A 21,324-nucleotide genomic window follows, 5' to 3' on the forward strand; every position below is an offset into this window, starting at 1 on the left:
AGCAACTTGGCAGCAGCAGCAGCATGCAGAACAATATATTTGAGTGTTTTCTGAAGTAACAGAATTTTAATGTTGCTGTATTTAGGAACTTTATTTAGGTAGTTTTATCATAGAGAACAGCAATGGTGTGTCATTTTTTCTTATTGATTTATACTTTAGTACTGGATTGTGTGTATTGTCACTTTATGCTTTAAAGTTTGTTGATTAAAAGCTATTCAACAAACATAATTACCAATGGTCTATTTTTTAATAAAAATTTATTTAGATATACTCAATGTGCAATATTATGTAAATTTCAGTACAACATAGTGATTCACAATTTTTTAAAGGTTATAGTCCATTTATAGTTATTATAAAATATTGCCTGTAATCCCTGTGTGGTACCATATATCCATGTAGCGTATTTATCTGATGCCTAGTAGTTTATGCCTCTTAATTCCCTGCCCAATTTTCCTCTCCTCCCTTCCTTTTTCCCACTGGTAACCACTAGTTCTCTATACCTGAGTCTGTCTTTCTTGTTTGTTCATTTTATTTTTTATATTCCACATATAAGTGATATCATACAGTCTTTCTCTGCCTTATTTCGCTTCACGTAATACCCTCCAAGTCCATCCATGTTGTTGCAAATGGCAAGATTTCATTCTTTTTATGGCCGAATAGTATTCCATTGTGTGTGTTTGTGTGTGTGTGATCTATTTTTTAAAACCTTTCAAACATGGCCTTTGACTTAGATGAAGATTTTAACCGAAGGGACAGTGTCTATCAAGGATATGAAGGGCTTCAGGGCGTAATCCCTTTCGGGTAACGTGTCGGAGACCTGGGAGGTGGCTGGGGTCAGGAGGAAGCCTGGCCAGGCAAGCAGGTAAACTAGGGAACTGCAGACTGAAGATTCCTGGGCTCTTCCCGGTGAGAAGGTGGCTTCCGAGGACACAGGCTGAGTGCAGTGAGCTTCCAGCTGGTATGTAAACCCTTGGAAGGTATCCATGCCCATGCTTCTTTAGAAACTAATGATTCGGTATTTGTATATATTGTGAAGTGATCACCACAGTAAGTGTAGTTAACATCTATCACCACACATGGTTACAAGTTTTTTCTTTTAATGAGAATGTTGAATACCAACTCTTAGCAAATTTCAAATATGCAACGTGGCATTACTAACCATAGCCCAGGTTATACACCACATCCTCAGCGCTTACTTGTTATAACTGGAAGCTTGTACTTTTTGACTTCCTGCATCCCTTTCACCCACCCCACCCCTACCTCTGGCAACCACCAAACTATTGTCTGTATGAGTGAGTTTTTGTTTTAGACTCCACATATAAATGATTACATATTGTATCTTTCTCCACCTGACTTACTTCACTTACATGGTGCCCTCAAGCTCTATCCATGTCGTTTTAATTGGCAAGATTTCCTTCTTTCTTGTGGCTAAATAATATTTCATTGTGTGTATAGAAACCACTTTTTCTTTATCCATTCAGCCATCCACGGACACTTGGGTTGTTTCCACATCTTAGCTATTGTAAATAACGCTGCAGTAAGCATGGGGTGTATATCTTTTCGAGCTAGTGATTTTATTTCCTTTGGATAAATACCCAGGAGTGGAATTTCTGGATCATATGGTAGTCCCATTTTTAATTTTTTTAAGAACTCCTCTTCTCTTTCCCATACTGTCTGCACCAGTTTACATTCCCACCAGCCGTGCACAAGGATTCCCTTTTCTCGACATCCTGGACCACTCCTGTTCTGTTTTTTATTTACTTTTTGGTAATAGCCATTTTATTTTATTTTATTTTACTTTTTGGTGATAGCCATTTTAATGAGTGTGAGTTTATATCTCATTATGGCTTTGATTTGTATTTCCCTGATAATTAGCGATGTTGAAAACCTATTTGTGTACCTGGAAGTCTTCTCTAGAAAAATGTCTGTTTAAATCCTCCATGCATTTTTTAATTGGATTGTTTGTTTACTATTGCTATTGAGTTGTATGATTTCTTTTTTTTTTTTTTTTGTATGATTTCTTTATATTTTTTAGATGCTAACTCCCTTATCAGCTATGTGATTTACAAATATTTTCTCCCATTTGGTATGATATCTTTTCATTTTCTTGATGACTTTGTGTAGTCCCAATTATTTATTTTTGGGGTCTTTTTTTGCCCTTGCTTTTGCTGTCAAAACAATCACTGCCAAGACCAGTGTCAAGGAGCTTATCTCCTATGGTTTCCTCTAGGAGTTTCATGATTTCAGGTCTTATGTTCAAAACTGTAATCAATTTTGAGTAGATTTTTGTGTATGGTGTAAGATAGTGGTTCAGTTTCATTCTTTCCCATGTAGGTATTTAATTTCCAACATCATTTACTAAACGGACTATTCTTTCCTCTTTGTGTATTCATGGCTTCTTTATCATAAACTAATTGACCGTACATATATATATGTGGGTTATGTCTGGACTCTCTGGTGATCAACATCAATAGGTACGTTGATCTGTGTGTTGTTTTTATGTACCATCCTGTCTTGACTACTATGACTTTGTAGCATAGTTTGGAATAACAAAGTGTGATACCTCCAGCTCTGTTCTTCTTTCTTAAGAATATTAGAAAAGCATTCCAGAATAACAAAAGCAACCATGTACTTTTTTGAAAGGTTTAGTTCAACATAAAAATGCCTCCATCAGCATGGTTTCATCTGGAATCAAGCAGTTTTCACTAGGGGGATTTTTGTAGAAACTGATACCTGTGGTGTTACTATGTCTCCAGTCAGTTATGTGTTAATACCTTAAGTCCATGCAGAGAAGCAAGTCCTTGGAGACCTCTGAGGAAGGAGGGGAACTGACTTTCATAGGTTAAAAAAAAAAATTCAGCCGCCAAGCTTAGACATTGCAGGCGGAAGGATGAGGTCTGCGTGAGAGGTGAAATGGGTGCAGGGAGAACCATAGGATATCCTGGGGGCTTTTTAGAGACACACTAGTGAACCCAGGCAGGGCAAGCCAGCGTAGGGGCTGTGACACCACAGTGCAGGACACAGGCCCACTGGGTGCGTTCATGCCTTTTCAGAAATGAGTCAAGTCAACCCACATCCAAAGCCAAGCACAGCCTCCGCCGCTGGCCAGGGCTTGCTCCTTCTCCTTTGCCACTTTCTCTTTTAGTGAACCCGACCCTGTCTCCTGTTATCATTCTCCCTGCAGCTCCATGTCCCCAAATTCTGCCAGCCAGCCATGGTCCAGCCCCAGAAACATCAAGTTCCAGCTCCGTCCTCAAGCCCCTGAAGTGCCTTCGTTGCTGTGTCGTGCCCACCCTTATGATGCTACCCGTGTGCCTCCCTGCCCTCTTCTCTCCAGCAGGGTCCTTGGGCTGTGCTTGCGTGCCTGTGCTGCCTGGCACCTAGTGGGTTCCCAAGCCGTCGGTGAGCTGGGATGGACGTGAATGTTCTGGTCCTGCCTTCTTGCCACCTGTAAGCCCTTCCTGCCTCCCGGGGTGGAGGCAAGCCCTTCGCACAGGACTTAGGGATGCAGAAGAAGAGGGGCCACCTCCTCTTTTCTGAGGCTCGAAATAGAAATGTCTTTACTGCCATAAATTAGCTGCTGTTCTGAGAAGGGTGAAAACGCGGGGCTCAGATGTCCTGAGCCATTGACGTCACCTACCGGTGCTACACTGGCCTGGAGAGACACTTTAGACTTTCCGATAACAAAGGATTTTTATATCTCTGGCCAGCCATGGTGTTTTTCCTCCTCATCAAAGGAGGCTGCAGTGAATAAGTTGATGGGTCTGTGACAGGAAGGCTCCCTGGGGGTGGGAGCAGCCCGTCTACAGGCAGCTCCGGTAGCACTGCTTTCTGGGGTTTAGCCCTGATGTCAGAATCCACCCATGGGTCTGCATTTTAACAAAGGATGAAATTGGAAGCCAGGCGGCTATCTCCTGCTGGTGCTTGACATCAGCAAAGATCTTTTCTTCTTGGATCTTTCCTAGCACAGCCCACCTAATCAGCATCTCCTGAAAAGATTCCCTTGTTCCTGTAAATTTTTGCCAAAAGGCTGGAAATGCCCCAGGAGGTTTGTCTGCTATCAACATCAGCTCCCCCTGCAGCACTCTCACACTTTCTCCCCAGATAAAGTATTAATATTAACGAGCTGTTCTGTCTGGTTCCAGGGACACAGCCTCTGCTCCGGAAGCCATGGGGTCCACAGACAGATAAACAGGACACGTTTCTAGAGCACAGCGTGGGGAGGTGTGAACTGGGTGCTCGAGAAGCACAAAACACAGGACCGACTGAGGCTGGCTGTGATTTTTTCGGTGTCCTCTAGGACAGAGGGCTACAAGCTACGGGCCAAACGTGGCCTGCTTTGTAAATAAAGTTTTATTGGCTCACAGCCTCACTCTTGGTTACATAGCACCTGTGGCTGCTTTTATTCAACAGCAGAGTCGAGCGGGTACAGTGGAGACCGTGTGCCCAGCAAATCCTAAAAAAGTGCTCTCTGGCCCTTTACAGAAAAAATTTGCCTGCCTCATTTCTAAAGGTGATTTTCTTTCTTGGATCTCCTACTTTCTTAGGTCAGGGACCATCTGCCAGTCCTCTGGAAGGGCCCCCTCCATGCCTGTGGGATTTCAGGGGTCTGGAAAACACAGTCCAGGGGTCAGACATGTATAGCGGAAGGAGGCTTCTGGGATCCCAGCTTTACACCAGCTCTTCCTAAGCTGGCCTGGTCAAAGCAGAGGGGGTGTCAACATTGCCTCCCCCATAGCGCCTACCCCCCAGCCCAGTTTCAGTGCAGCCCACATTCTCATTCCTGCAAGCCTTGGCCATTAGAATACGGGGAGCGTCAGTCAGTTCAGTTGCTCAGTCATGTCTGACTCTTTGCGACCCCATGGACTGCAGCACGCCAGGCCTCCCTGTCCATCACCAGCTCCCGGATTTTACCCAAACTCACGTCCATCGAGTCAGTGACGCCTTCCAGCCATCTCATCCTCTGTCGTCCCCTTCTCCTCCTGCCCCCAATCCCTCCCAGCATCAGGGTCTTTTCCAATGAGTCAACTCTTCGCATGAGGTGGCCAAAGTACTGGAGTTTCAGCTTCAGCATCAGTCCTTCCAATGAACAACCAGGACTGATCTCCTTTAGGATGGACTGGTTGGATCTCCTTGAGTCTCCAAGGGACTCTCAAGAGTCTTCTCCAACACCACAGTTCAAAAGCATCAATTCTTTGGTGCTCAGCTTTCCTTAGAGTCCAACTCTCACATCCATACATGACTAATGGGAAAACCATAGCTTTGACTAGACAGACCTTTGTTGGCAAAGTAATGTCTCTGCTTTTTAATAAGCTGTCTAGGTTGGTCATAACTTTTCTTCCAAGGAGCAGGCATCTTTTAATTTCATGGCTGCAGTCACCATCTGCACTGATTTTGGAGCCCCAAAAATTAAGTCACTGTTTCCACTGTTTCTCCACCTATTTGCCATGAAGTGATGGGACCAGATGCCACGATCTTAGTTTTCTGAATGTTGAGTTTTAAGCCAACTTTTTCACTCTCCTCTTTCACTTTCATCAAGAGGCTCTGTAGTTCTTTGCTTTCTGCCATAAGGGTGGTATCATCTGCCTATCTTAGGTTATTGATATTTCTACCAGCAATTTTGATACCAGCTTGTGCTTCATCTTGTCCAGCATTTCTCACGATGTACTCTGCATATAAGTTAAATAAGCAGGGTGACAATATACAGCCTTGACATACTCCTTTCCTAATTAGGAGCCAGTCTGTTGTTCCATGTCCAGTTCTAACTGTTACTTCTTGACCTGCATACAGATTTCTCAGGAGGCAGGTCAGGTGGTCTGATATTCCCATCTCTTTCAGAATTTTCCACAGTTTGTTGTGATCCACACAAAGGCTTTGGCATAGTTAATGAGGCAGAAGTAGATGTTTTTCTGGAACTCTTTTGCCTTTTTGATGATACAGTGGATGTTGGCAATTTGATCTCTGGTTCCTCTTTTCTAAATACAGCTTGAACATCTGGAAGTTTACGGTTCACGTATTGCTGAAGCCTGGCTTGGTGAATTTTGAGCATTACTTTACTAGCGTGTGAGATGAGTGCAATTATACGGTAGTTTAAGCATTCTTAAACTTTAAGCAAATCCCAAAGCATTTGCCTTTCTTTGGGAATGGAATGAAAACTGACCTTTTCCAGTCCTGTGGCCACTGCTGAGTTTTCCAAATTTGCTGGCCTATTTTAGGATTTGAAATAGGTCAACTGGAATTCCATCACCTCCACTAGCTTTGTTCATAGTGATGCTTCCTAAGGCCCACTTGACTTTGCATTCCAGATGTCTGGCTCTAGGTGAGTGATCACACCATCGTGATTATCTGGGTTGTGAAGATCTTTTTTCTGTAGTTCTTCTGTGTATTCTTGCTGGGGAGCATAGTGCTCTCAAACACCAGGCGTCCGTGGCAGGCTTGGAGCCCTGGGGCAAGTGCGGGGCTGCAGCTGGTGAGGTCCGTCAGACTGCATCACCTGTCCATGTTCTCAGGAGGAGGGAGACACACAGCCGTAGCAAAGCCTCTGGGAGACGCATGTGTCTCATGTCCAATAAGAGGAAGTGGTTTTGTTGTGAAGTCAGAAAGCACAGCCCACCCAATGAGCAGCTCCCGAAAAGACTCCCTTGTTCCCCGGGGTAGTAGCAGGAGAAAATCATGGCCGGCCTTGGAGGAGGCAGTCTGCTTTCTGACTAACATTACAGGACAGAGGCTGCTTGAGAGCAGACTGAGACCAATTTGACCTGGACTTTGCACAGGGCTTTCCAGAGCTACACAAGAGAAGTTCCTGCCTTCGGAATTTCACTGAGCACCTCCTCACCCTCATGACAGGAAGGTTGTTTCAGCCCTGGAAAATAGGAAGGAGATAATCTCTGAATGCAGGAGAGCTATTTAATGTGAATCCATTTGGCTTAGTGGAATCTTTGTTTCTGACAGTGAAAATGTGTGCAATCATCATCACGGACTAATATCAGTATGGGGACAGGCATGTGGAAGTGCCTGCTTTAAAAGCACTTTCACACACGTGACTTATTTTGGGGATAGTAGAGGCAGAAATAGGGACTGAATTGGCCAAGTTTGCAGTTATGAAACCTTGTTTTGAGATAAGCTTTTCAGGGTTCATACTACCATGCCATTTTATACAAGAGACTTGAATGTCTGTGGATTTTGATATCCATGGGGGTGGAGGACGACTGGGGGGTGGGTCCCATGGATGCCAAGGGATGACTGTATTTTGTTTTATAGTAAACTATTTAATCTTGAAATTGTTGTAAATATTAGGGGAGAATAGAACTTTGCTGTAATAATAATGCATAATACTAAGCCTGTCATAATTGCCTAAAACAAGATACAAAGGATGTAGGTGCCAGGGAGTGAGAAAAAGGAACGGAACAGATCTTTAGTTTTGTGAAGACTGAGTGAGGAAGGAGAAATGGAGCCCTGAAGGCAGAAGCAGTGGAAAGTTTTAAGGTATCATATTAGGCTCAATATGGGAAAGAATTATTAGAATTGAAGTGGAATCGGTGGCCTCTGTGGGTAGTGAGTTCAGTACCATGGAGGTAATCAAATAGAAGTACACTGAGCCTTCAGTGGGAAAAGCTGTCTAGGAAGGTCACACATTGGCCGGAGGTTAGACTAGAGCAGTGGTTCTCTAAATGTGGTTCCCAGGAGCAGTAGTGGCCCCAGGAATTTGTCAGACTTACAGAGCTCATCTACAGAATCAGAAGTTCAGTGGGTGGGCCTGGGCAACCTGTTTGTTTGTTTGTTTGTTTGTTTATGGCTCTGCTGGCTCTTCATTACTGCGTGTGGGCTTTCCCTAGTTGCGGTGAGTGAGGGCTACTCTCTCTAGCTGAAGTGTGTGAACTTTACTGCGGTGTTTTCTCTTGTTGAGGAGCATGGGTTCTAGGCGTGCGGGCTTCATTCTCCTGCGGCACGTGGGATCTTCCTGGTCCAGAGATCGGAGGCCGTGTTCCCTGTCCTGGCAGGCAGATTCTTAACCACTGGATCACCAGGGAAGCCCCTGCCAGCCTGTTCTAATAAACCTTCCAGGTGCTTCTGACTCACTCGGAAGTTTAAGCGCTATTGGCTAAGAGGAATGGTTTCAAGATTCTGTTATGTGAATTCCAATCACAGGTTGATGAGCAGAGGCTGTTCTGGATTTGATAGAGTCAGGAGCTGGTTTTCACTTCTGGCCCTCCAGCTTTCCCCTCCTGAGCTTGAGGCCCCTGACCCAGGCGGCTCAGAATCCTGTGTCCAGACGACCCCCAGCATGCTCCGTGTTTGCCCAGCTTATGCCCTAGACCTGCCCATCCCAGACTGAACTGCAGCTCATCCAATGGTAACGTCCTCCACGTGTGAACCATTATGAGATTCTAGGAACTTAGTATGAAAAAAGAACATAGATTAGCTCATTAAAGATATCTCAGTCGCGTGTTGATTCCATGTTGAAACGATAACATCTTGCACATACTGTGCTTAAAATATTAAACTAATTTCACCTGTTTATTTTTTAATGCAGCTACTAGAAAACGTAAAACTGTATATGTGACCTGCATGTGTGGCTCTCACAATATTTCTGTTGGAGGTCTGGCCCTTCCCTCCCCTGCTGAATCGTACCCCAGAGCCAGCTCCCCGCGCCCTCTCACAGGCGATAGAGGGGCCCACGTAGCTGTGCACACAGTCCAGCTCCTGCCAGAGTCAGCGCAGACTCACCGAGCCTCCCAGGAATGCTTTCCCGTGACGTGACGGGTGCTGAAGCAGACTTCCAGAAACACTTTTGTTTGGGATGATGTAAGGGCCACCTTTCGTTGGTTCTCAAACTGCCGCAGAAATCTAGCTGTCACTTTCCAAAGCTGTAGGGTAGACAGTGGGGAGCAAGGGGCCCCCCTCCCCCCAACCCACCGCCCCCACGGCCCTGGAGTTCCCACCCTCAGGCTGGCTTCTCTGGGTGTGCCTCGCCTCTTGCTGCCCTGACCTCTAGTCTCCCCCCATCCTGCCCCTCCAGGCAGGTGGCCCGGCTGAGAGACATCTGCATGATTCAGGTGCTTACCCTCAGTGTGCACGAAACAGGGGCTTAATGCTCAGACAGCCTCACCCACCGCCTTCTCTGTAAGACGGGAAGAGTATGGAGGGTGCTGGGACCCAGGAGGGAAGAAAGGTGGGGAGAGTCACTTGCTCCTTTCTAGTCGCTGCTGATCTCCGGTGATAAAACACATTTTCAGTGCATCCTCAATCCCCACTACTTGAGATGTATCGCATGGGGGTTTTTTGTTTTCTATTTCCTGTGCTAACATAGAAAATGTATCCATGGAAACAAGGTGGGGAGAATTTTTTTAATAACACCATTATACTTCTGCATCCTAAAAATACACTCTTCAAGTTTCTGCTCTGTTGAGGACCTCAGTATCCAACTAATTCTACTTGGATTTTATTAGAGTGTTGATTTTATCCTCACTTTCTATACTGTTGCCTTTGGTGGCAAATATATCTGAGATGCACTTCTCCTGACCATAAGAACACAGAATCACAGAGTTGTTGGGAAGTTCGTCTAGCCCGTTTCTGTCCCCCAGATATGTAATATATGTCCTCTTTAAGTGAGCATTGTCTGGATTGTCTGTGTCACCCATTTTTGAATGATGCAGACCCTTTGCAGCTTCCTTCAATCCAGGTTCTCTCCCTTCCAAGAATCTTCCTGAACCTGCCTGTCTCCTCTGTCCCCACGGTGAGGGTGGTGGTGACTCTGTGTTTCTGTATCATCCATATGCTTTGGGTCAGTTCTCACCTTGGGCCACTGTATGTGCCCAGTAGATATCAGGGAAGTATTTTGAAAGCCAGCTTTTACTCCTTAGTACAGTGACATTCAGAAGGCACAGGAAATCAAAGGGACAGCCTTGTCTAGTCCCAAGTTATTATTACGTGTAGAGTTTTGATCTGTACACATATCACATGCTGCTGTGAAGAATATCTGCTGTGTTTTCCCATGGCACATATCCAAGTGTGACTTCTTAAAAAGAAGTGGGAGAAGAAGGACACTGCCGCTGAAAACACAGCTCGAGTTATCCCTGAACATGGCTGCTCATGTTTAGAGATGGCCTTTATGCCATCAGTGCATCACCACGGCACCGCGTCTGTACAGATGCACTTGACTCACAGTAGGTGCCCCAAATATTTGTCGATAGATTTAGTAAAGCCACTAAGTAAACAAAATTTTTCCATTTAGCTTTAGTACATATTTACGCGGAGCTATTTAAAGAAAGGCCTCTGGTGTTGCAAAACCACAGCTTTTCCTGAGAAACCACGTTGGAGCGACCAAAACCCTGAGCAGAGGAGGGTGCATATCTGTGGGGTGTCTGAGGGTAAGACAACCCGGAGCTCCCAACAGGGAACAGGACAGGATGCTGAGGATGCAGCCGTGGGTCATGTGTGTGGGAAAGCCTTGGCTCGCAGGAGAGAGAGGGGGCCCTTAGGCCTGGCGCTGGGCACAGCAAGCTTCATGAGACCCCAGAGGCTGAAGCTGAGAGAGTCACCTGGCTGACAAGGGGGAGGAGTGACCGAGAATATTCTGGGCACGTGTACCTGCGCTGAGCACCGTGGGAAAGGAGGCTGCCTCATTTCAGGTAGACGCAGGCACTCCGTCCCTTGTGGGCAGCAGGGCAGTAGGCCTGAGGCTGTCTGCCCGCCACTGGAATGGGACACCTTTGCCCTGGCTGCTCCTTATCCAGTTCTCTCTTCCACAGCAGGAGGTATTTATGGGTCTTCCCAGGTGGCGCCTGTGGTCCAAAAACCCACTTGCCAGTGCAGGAGAAATAAGAGGCTTGAGTTTGATCCCTGGGTGGGGAAGATCCCCTGGAGGAGGGCACAGCAGCCCACTCCAGTATTCCTGCCCAGAGAATCCCATGGACAGAGGAGCCTGGCGGGCTGCAGTCCATGGGGTCGCACAGAGTCAGACGTGACTGAGTGACTTAGCACGAGCGAGCTAGCCTGTGGTGGGGACAGCCAGGAGGCAGAGGATGGGAAGAACAGAGGGGGAGGAGTTCCTAAGGCCAAGCCGGGAATCCAGTTTCCCTCTGTGTGAGACCCCACGCCGGCTCACCTGTACAGCCCGCCCCATTCTGTGGGGCCTCAGTACCGAGGCCTAAAGAGGAAGACAAATTCGTCTTGCTGATGAATGGTAAACAGACATAGCTGAGCTATTTCTTAAATGTTAATGTTGCCTCTTGATCTCTGACACATTTAAGACAACTAGGATTGAAAGAGGAAATTCTCTGTTGGTCTTTGAGAAGAAGGGCTTTCCTCTCAAAGTTTAGCTAAAATTCCCAAGACTGCATTTTCGGATGATTGGTGTCATTCACACTAGTGATAGATATATGTTATCTAAGTGAGCAATATTTGCTCACTGTGGAGACTTAAAATAATTCAGCACGAGAGGTTTTTGCCTTACCTTAGACCTGACTTCACTCTAGGACACGACTGAGGGACTGAACTGAACTGAGACCTGATTTAGGTTAAAGTTTTACTTAACCTGTTTTTATGCAATTTATGAGTATTAGCAATTGATAGAAATTGTTCTTTTTCCAGAGCAACAGTTGGTGGTTGCCTCCTCTGAAGGAATTACTTCACTTTACACTGAGAACTTTTCAGTTTGGGACACGTGCTCACCTAAGCTGCGCATTCATTCCTCTAGTCAGTAAGCAGCAACGGCCTTCCAGCACTGTGGCCTGTAGAAGAGACAGGATGGCTGAGAATGCAGTCACCATGTTCTACCCCATATCCGCTGAATTCCTTGGCTTAGCTCATGGGACCACCCCTTCCACTCAGGCCCACCACCCCCAACCTGGGAATCAACTCAGAGCACCTCTACTTTCCTCATCTCCCTGCATTCGTGAAGCCACTAGTTCTGAAGGCTGTGTCTTCCTCGCAGCTCTCGGCTTCATGCCCCCTTCTGCCCCGGGGCCCCACTCATCCCACCCCATGGCGGCCTCTGGCTGTCTTGCAGGAGCGCCCTGGCTGCTCTCTCTGTCTCCACTTAGCGGTGTGCAGGGACCGCCTCATACAGGCTCATGAGAGGTGACCGTTCAATTTCTGGAGTTCTGTGAGTCATTATTAAAATTAAATCATGCTGTTAAATAAATTTTTAAAACAGGTAATAAGTACTCAAAAATCTACAACTTATTGGGTGTTACCACATTTTACTATTATCTGTGCTCTTGAGGTTACTTACATTTCTTTTACCTGCATGGGGGAAGTGCATAGAAAGTATCTCACATCTCCCCAGCCCATGTTCAGTGATATCATGTTGGTAGCTTCAAACAGCAATGGTGGGGATATTTTTAGACTGAGGAAATCAGTAAATGCTATAAATCAGGACTTAAAAAAAAAAGCACAGTTTATTAAGTGCTCTTCTTAATATTATTGTGGTGAAAACAGAACTCCCCCTCCCTCCAAAGAATGTTTTAATTTGTATTTAAGTATCTGTTAACTACTCACATCTTAAAAATCTTTCTACAGCATCATACACCCTTGGAAAATTCTGAACAGAGAAATTCATTGCAGGAAAAATGCTCAGGAAAGACATGGTTCATATGGATTAAAAATAAAAAAACTTTATATATGTGACTTAGTCTAGATCACAGTTTTATCTGCATTGGCTCAGATTTTTAAAACTGAGACATTACTGACAAATAACACTGTATTAGTTTTAAGTGAACATATAATGATTTGATAGACATACATTGCAAAATTATCAACATAGTAAGTTAACATCATCACCACCCAGTTAGAAATTTTTTTCTTTTGATGAAAAAATATAAGATCTACTCTCTTAGCAAATTTCAGATACACAATACAGTATTACTAATGCGTACGTGTATCCTCAGAACTTGTTACCTCATAATTAGAAGCTGCTATCACAATACAGTATTACTAATGCGTACGTGTAGCCTCAGAACTTGTTACCTCATAATTAGAAGCTGGTATCACAATACAGTGTTACTAATGCGTACGTGTATCCTCAGAACTGGTTACCTCATAATTAGAAGCTGGTATCTCCGGATCGCCTTCACTCATTTGACCCACCTCGCAACCCCCCACCTCTGGCAACCACCAGTCTGCCCTCTGCAACTGTGAGATCAGGCTTTTTGTTTTTAGATCCCACATACAAGAGATGTCATAGTATTTGTCCTTCTCTGAATTATTTCACCTATCATAATGCTTCAAGGTCCAGTTATTGCAAATGGCAGAATTTCCTTCTTTAGTATAGCTGAGTAATATTCCATTGTATATATAAATGCAGGAGATCCCCGTTTGATTCCTGGACTGGGAAGATCCCCTGGAGAAGGGATAGACTACCCACTCTAGTATTCCTGGGCTCCCCCTGGATTGTCTGTACTCATTCCCAGATTTTCTTTATTCGTTCATTCACTAGGGGACACAGAGGCTGTTTCCACGTCTTGCCTGTTGTAAATAATGCCGCAGTGATCATGAAAGTGCAGCTATCTTTGCAAGATAGTGATTTCATTTCCTCAGAATAAATGCCCTGAAGTGGGATTCTGGATCATATGATACGTTCATTTTTAGTATCTTGAGGACTCTTCATACTGCTTTCCAAAGTGATTGTACCAATTTGCATTCTCACCAACCGCATACAAGGGTTCCCTTTCCTCCATATCTTTGCCAACACCTGGTATTTCTTATCTTTTTGATAATAGCCATTCGAACAGATATGAGTTGATATCTTGTTGTGGCTTTGATTTGCATTTACCTGATGATTAGTGTTATTGAGCACCTGTTTGTATACCTGTTGGCCATCTGTATATCTTTTTTACAAAAATATCTAGAGAGATCCTCTGCCCATTTTTTAATTGGATGATTTTTTTTGCTATTAAGTTATATGCGTTCTTTCTTTTGTATATTAGCCCTTTATCAGATACGCAGTGTTTTCTCCCATACTGTAGGTTGCCTTTTCATTTGGTTGATGGTTTCCTTTGCTGTGCAGAAGCTTTTAGTGTGATGCAGTCCATCTTGTCTATTTATGCTTCTGTTGCTTTTGCTTTGGTATCAGATTTTTTACAAATCATCACCAAGGCCAGTGTTAAGGAGCTTACTTCCTATGTTTTCTTCTAGGAGTTTCGTGGCTTCAGGACTTAAATTCAAGTCCTCAGTCCATTCCAAGTTGATTTTTTGTGGAACGTAAAATACTGGTCAGTTTTTATTCTTTCGAATGTTGTTGTTCAGCATCCTTTTATCTTACATATTTATTAGCAAATTATTTTAGTTATAGTTATTTTTATTACTTTTGTCTTTTATAAGTGACAATCTACCACCTTTACAACATTAGATTGTTTTTTGTATATTACTCTCAACAGTGAGATTTATACTTTGTGTTCCTACTAGTTAGTTCTCTTTTATTTCACCTTAAAGAAGTGTCTTTAACATTTCTTCTAGGGCCGGTTTGTGCTGTGCTGTGCTTAGTCATTCAGTTGTGTGTGACTCTTTGCAACCCCAAGGACTGTAGCCCACCAGGCACCTCTGTCTATGAGGATTCTCCAGGCAAGAATACTGAATGGGTTGCCACGCCCTCCTCCAGCGAATCTTCCCAATCCAGGATCGAACCCAGGTCTCCCACATTGCAGGTGGATTCTTTACCATCTGAGTCATCTGGGAAGCCTAAGAATACTGGATGGGTAGCCTATCCCTTCTCCAGGGGATCTTCCCAACCCAGGAATCAAAGCAGGGTCTCCTGCACTGCAGACAGATTCTTTACCAGCTGAGCTACCAGGGAAGCCCAGGGCCAATCTAGTTGTTACGAGCTCCTTCAATGTTTCCTTATGTGTAAAACTCTTTATCGCCTTCAATTCTGAAGAATTCTGGTTGACAGTTTTTTTTTTTTTTTTTTTTTTCCCAGCACTTTGAATATATCACACCATTCCTTTTTGGCCTGCAGTTTCTGCTGAAAAATATGCTCAGGGTCATATGGAAGTTACCTTGTGCATAACAGATTGTTTTTTTCTTGCTGCTTTTAAGATAAGCCCTTGTCTTTGACTTTCGAGGATTTAATTATAATGTATGTTGGTGTGGGTCTGTTTGGATTCATCTATTTGAAACTTTTGCAGCTTCGTGGATCTGGATATCGGTTTCCTTCACTGACCGTGAAGTTTTCAGCCATTATTTCTTAACTAAGCTTTCTATCCCTTTCTCTCTTCTCTTCCTGGAATTCCTGTAATGCAAATATTGGTTGTGCGCTTCAGTCTTTTTCATTCCTTTTTTCTTTTTGCTGCTCGGAGTGAGCCCACTGCCCTGTCTTTTGCGCTCACTGATCCTTTCTTCTGCTTCATCTAGTCTGCTGTTGGCCCTCCTCTTTTGGAGTTTTCACTGCAGTTATTATATCATTCAGCTCTGGGATTGATGCTTGGTACTTATTTATATTCTCTCTCTATTGAAATTCTCGCTTTGTTCAGGCATTGTTCTCCTGACCTCAGTAAACACATTTATGACTGTTATTTTGAAATCTTCGTTAGGTAAATTACTTATCTCTACTTACTTAAGGCCTTTTTCTGGGGCTTTTTATCTTGTTCTTTCATTTGGAACATGTTTCTCTGTGTCTTCACTTTACTTGATTCTCTGTATTGGTTCTGTGTGTTAGAAAAAACAGCTTGATGAAACTTAATGCTCTACCCTGCCCGAGCTCTTAGTTGGCCCTCATGTCTGTGTGATTGTCTGGGCAGCCTGCTTTGAGTTAGTGGTTTCTAGAGTTGAAGGTGTGCCAAGACCTGTCAGTGTCTCAGTGGAGAGGATCTAGTCAGAACCAGATGGAGGCTGATTGGAAACGGGACCCTCAGGCAGCAGCTCTTGAAGTTGGAGATGGAAATGGCAAGCCACTCCAGTACTCTTGCCTGGAGAATCCCTTGGACAGAGGAGCCTGGCAGGCCACAGCTCATGGGGCCACAAAGAGCTGGACACGACTGAATGACTAAATCACCATCGCTCTTACAGGTGAGACTGGGCATTTCTCTGTGCTGCCTCTGTGCTGTGCCCTTGGGGGACAGCCTGTTAAGAACTATTTTTCCATTTGTTGCAGTCCTGTCGAACCTCTGAAAGAAGCCCTGCTGGCTACCAGAGCCAGGCAATCAAGGGGTGTCTCCTGGCTGGCAGCCACAAAAACCAAGGTGCCGTGTATGTGCACAAGCTCCTTTCCAGGAGATTGTGGTTGGTGTTCAGTCGCTCAGTCATGTCCAATTCTTTGCAACTTTATGGACTGCAGGATGCCAGGCTTCCCTGTCCTTCACCACCTCCTGGAGTTTGCTCAAACTCAAGTCCATTGAGTCAGTGATGCCATCCAACCATCTCATCCTCTGTTGCCCTCTTCTCTTGCCTTCAGTCTTTATCAGCATCAGAGTCTTTTCCTATGAGTTGGCTCTTCACTTCAGGTGGCCAAAGTATTGGAGGTTCAATATCAGTCCTTCCAATGAATATTCAGGGTTGATTTCCTTTAGTATTGACTGGTTTGATCTCCTTGCAGTCCGAGGGACTCTCAAGGGTCTTCCCCCACACCCCAGTTCCAAAGCATCAATTCTTTGGCTCTCAGCCTTTTTTATGGTCCAACTCTCACATATGTACATGACTACTGGAAAATCCATAGCTTTGACTAGATGGACCTTTGTCAACAAAGTGATGTTTCTGCTTTTTAATATGCTGTCTAGGTTTGTCATAGCTTTCCTTCCAAGGAGCAATCATCTTTTAACTTCAGGGAGATGCCAGCAGCATGAAGCAGAAGGACAGTGCAAAAATGGCCTCTGCTGGTGTCCCAGTCCCTGGATAATATTGCAGTTGGTCCCAACATGTGTGTTAAATTTGAAGCCTGCCCTTTAGATCAAAGCTTCAAGATAAACAAATAGACCTCTTTCACAAAAAGACTGAGTGAATGTCTGTTTGCTGTCTGCTCCGGGCCCTGGTGTTTAGCCATGATGAGTTTGCATGGGCCCTTTAAGAACCATGAGTTCCCCATAGCCTTGCAGGTCTCATGGATCCAAGCACTGTTGGCTTCAAAGCTAGACATTTGGGGTCCCATATCTCAGGTGGAAGTGGCCAGCTGTGGCATCCAAACTCTTTGCTTCTCAGGAGAAGCTGGGGGTTTCCACTTGATTCTGTGTTGCTGTGCTGGGGGTAGGGTTTGTGATAAGATGGTTGCTCAACCTCTCCCCACAACTTCAGTGTGCGATTTTTCTCATTCACTTGTGTAGGAGTTGCTCAGCTCATTTCCAGATTTTTTCCAGAGGGAATTGTCCCCTATGTAGTTGTAGATTCGGTGTGTCCATGAGTTGAAGATCCTCCTGTGTCACCATCTTGAATATTAAAATTTCCAGGATTTATTTTGTGGTTGATTTTCTAGATTTAAGAAAGTGGTGGAGAGAATGTTAATCATGCAGATTAAATTTGAATAGGCATCAAGTCTGTAGCAGTTTCATTGTGAATAGTGCAAAATTTAAAGAAAGATATCCCTCCAGTATTCAAAAATTACGTGAATCAATGAAGAAGCTTCTCGCATCATTGCTGAGGAAGTGGGGTTCCTGTGCAGCGGGTGTCTTGCTTCCGTCTTACTGCTCAGTGTACATCAAAGTATCAGCTCACATTCGGGTTGAAAATCCACTCATTAATCAGTTGCAACCATACTTAGGCCACTCAGACAAGAGTTCAGAGAAAAGTCAACAGAAGTATTTTGTGAGAATCAGTTGACTATAGGGAATTTATGGTAAAGAGTATTTTATATTCTAGTATTATTTGGAAACTCTGTGCTACACATCTTTTTAGAAAGTTGGCATTTTTTTCCCTTAAAGGACCAGGTGGTAAATATTTTAGATCCTACAGTCTCAGTTGCCTCTGCCCATCTCAACTCTGCTCTTGTGGTAGGAAAGCAGCCATAGGTGATGTGTAAGTGAGTGGTCAAGGCTTTGCTATAATATTGTATCTACAGAACCAGATGATTGACTGGCTCCAGGCCTTACTTTTGTCTACTCTCCATCAGTAGAAGGTGTGATAAAGGTAGCTATGGCTATGTATACATTTTTCAGCCAGTCAAGTCTTTACCCACACACATAAATCATCATCCCATCCAGTCCATAGTACTCATTCTAAAGTGTTCCCCAGTGGCTCCTCGGGGTCTAAAAAGCAACCATCAGGCATCTTTCTGGAGCAAAGTCCTCTGTGCTCCTGCACACTCCCCACCACTTTCACTGCACTTTGTTCCAGCCACACCAGGCTCTACTAGTTCCCTAAACACACCAGCTTTTTCACGTGTGTGGGCATCGCTCCTACGCGCCCCCCCACCTACTCTTCCTTCCACCTGGGGACTCTTGCTTGCCTGACCCAGGTCAGGCTTCCCCCTGTGCTGTTTGCCTGGCCACCCTCTCCCCCTTTCTCCTACTGAGTGCACTTAGCTCTTCTGAAAACCCCCTGGAGGAAGGAAATGGCCACCCACTCTGCCAGTCTATCCTGTAGATTGGCAGGCTACAGTCCATGGGGTCACAAAGAGCTGGACACAACTGAGCAACTAACATTTTGGCTTCCCTTTTCACACTAGACCCTGCTCATCGAGGGCAACTCATGTCCCAGCATCCTGCCTCCCCGTCTCCTGCTGATGCTACTGAACTCATGCAATGCATTCTTTGTTGATAATTTTATTTCTAATGAACTAATTTGGCTGCATCAGGTCATGGTTGCAGCGCGTGGGATCTCTGTTGTCTCATGCAGGCACTTTCATTGTGGCGCACAGCCTCTGGTGAGAGGCTTCAGGAGTTGCAGCATCCGGGCTTAGTTGCTCCACAGCGTGTGGAACTCAAGTCCCTGACCAGGGCTGGAACCTGTATTCCCTGCGTCGCAAGGTGAATTCTTAACCACTGGACCTCCAGGGATGTCCTTCAGTCGTAACTTCTGATCAGTGGAGCTTGTCAAGGATCTTATGTTTTTAAGAGTCACAATAAGATGTATCATGTATTGAAGACTTTGTATCCCTTACTCTGCTGGCATTTTTTCATACATTAACTCCTATAATCCTCACTGCAACTCCATGAGGGTAGATATAATGACCCCCATTTTACAGATGAGGAAACTGAGGCCTGGAATGGTTGCATGTAGATGCTATATGACAGAACCAGAATGCACATCTTAGAGTAGTTACCAGTAAGGTTATAAAATAAATACAAGTGTATATTACAGGCAGCTATACAAGAGAAGGGTTTCCCTCATAGCTCAGTTGGTAAAAGAATCTGCCTGCAATGCAGGAGACCTGGGTTCGATTCCTGGGTCAGGAAGATCCTCTAGGGAAGAAGTGGCAACCCACTCCAGTATTCTTGCCTGGAGAATCCCATGGACAGAGGAGCCTGGCAGGCTACAGTCCATGGGGTTGCAAGAGTTGGACACGACTTAGCAACTAAATCACCACCACCACCATACAAGAGAAAGGCTACTCTTACTGGCTAAGCTGGGGGACAGCTTCATGGAGGAGGTGTTGACTGAGGTGGAATATTATTCATCCTTGGGGAGAAGAAGCCCATCCAGGAGCAGAAAGATAACCAGAGGAGAAGCAGGAATGGTGTGGCTTGGCCCTGCCCTCTTGTGTGGTGTAGACCAGAGGAGATGCGGCTGAGAGTCAGGCTGGGGCTCAGTCTCTCAGCTCCCTGCCTCTTTTGCCTGTCTATACCTTCCTCTGACAGTCTGTACCCTTCCCCAGGCATATCAGGGTCTCGGGACATCCTGGTGGGTGTCTAGATCAAAGTAAATCACGTCATGTGCTCCACGCCCTAATCCAACCGCCACATACCAATGAAATCAAGTTTATACGTGCATTTGATGTGCCATGAAAGTAAACTACATCAGGGCATTTTGGGGGCCCATGTAGAATAAGAAGGTAAGGTAGCAAAGTGTCCACAGAGGAGCCTGGAACTTCTTGAGAAAAGCTGGAACCTGGTATGTCCACTGCTTGTGAAGGTTATTGAAGCACCAGGACCAGGTACTCGTTCAGTTCAGTTCAGTTCAGTTGCTCAGTCATGTCTGACTCTTTGCGACCCCATGGACTGCAGCACGCCAGGCCTCCCTGTCCATCACCAACTCTGGAGTTCACTCAAAGTCAAGTCCATTGAGTCAGTGATGCCATCCAACCATCTCATCCTCTGTCATCCCCTTCTCCTCCTGCCCTCAATCTTTCCCAGCATCAGGGTCTTTTCCAATGAGTCAGTTCTTCACATCAGGTGGCCAAAGTATTGGAGTTTCAGCTTCAGCATCAGTCCTTCCAATGAAAATTCAGGATTGATTTCCTTTAGGATGGACTGGTTTGATCTCCTTGCAGTCCAAGGGACTCTCAAGAGTCTTCTCCAACACCACAGTTCAAAAGCACAAAGAAGAGTGGGTGTTGAAATTTAGTTTCCTGAGACAACACAATATTTTTCCTAAAAAGGGAACGGAAAAAAGGAAAGGAAAACCACTGGTCTGGGTTTGTTCAGAACAAATCTCATCCTTCTGCAGCTGAAGGTGAGCCAGAGTCCTGATGCACTCTCCAGGGTGAGGTCTGCATTCCTCCTGGTTCAGGGGTACAGAGAGAGGGCGTCACCCCTCGTGGAGGGCGCTGTGAAGCAGGGCTGTGGCTGATGTAATCTCTGGCCCAGAGCACACTTTCCAGCTAGTCTGGCTGGCAGTACCCTGACCTTTAATTCTGGAAATACCAGTTGTAGCCTGGAGAAGATTGCACTTTGCTGAGGCTGTAATGACACTGAGTCGCAGACATAGGTGAGTCATCTGTGTGTCTTCTCATCTGTGCGCTGGCTCCCATGGCTGTCCCACTAGAATGTGACTGTCACCTCCAACCCATCGGCAGGAGCCAGTGAAGATGGCCTGGCCTTTGTGACCAGTCTTCCCCCACAGGAGGATAGGGTTCCTCCAGTGTGAAGATAATTTGATTCCCAAGAGAACTCGACCTTCAGCATCCCATTTTCAGTAGCAGAATTTAGAGAAGCAAGTGCAACTTCAGCATGGTCTTTCAGATCCAACTCTCTTCCTCCAGGAGAACACTCCCTTTCTCCACAGTTCCTGAGCGGAAGCTAGTCCTTCTCTCCCAGTCCATCCTGCACCAGAAGATGAATCTGGGAAGATGCCAAATTCATCTTCCCAGGACACCACTCAGCTCATTCATTTCTACCTTAAAATTTGCCACTGGCTCTCTGTTGCCTGTAAGGTCTGCCAAGGTGACATAAGCTCCAGAACGTGGCCCCTGTCACTCCTGTGACACACTCTCCCCCTGGAGCCTACACTCTAGAAAGCTCA

The 21,324-nt window shown here is 45.1% G+C and overlaps 1 protein-coding gene across 6 annotated transcripts in view; it reads left to right on the forward strand.

Annotated features, from left to right (window-relative positions):
• PDE8B (phosphodiesterase 8B) overlaps nucleotides 1-21,324 on the forward strand; it is a 255,295-nt gene that overhangs the window by 191,932 nt on the left and 42,039 nt on the right. The gene's annotated exons all lie outside the window — the stretch shown is intronic.

Source organism: Bos taurus, chromosome 10, assembly GCF_002263795.3.
Source record: "Bos taurus isolate L1 Dominette 01449 registration number 42190680 breed Hereford chromosome 10, ARS-UCD2.0, whole genome shotgun sequence".
Taxonomy (NCBI): Eukaryota; Metazoa; Chordata; class Mammalia; order Artiodactyla; family Bovidae; genus Bos; species Bos taurus.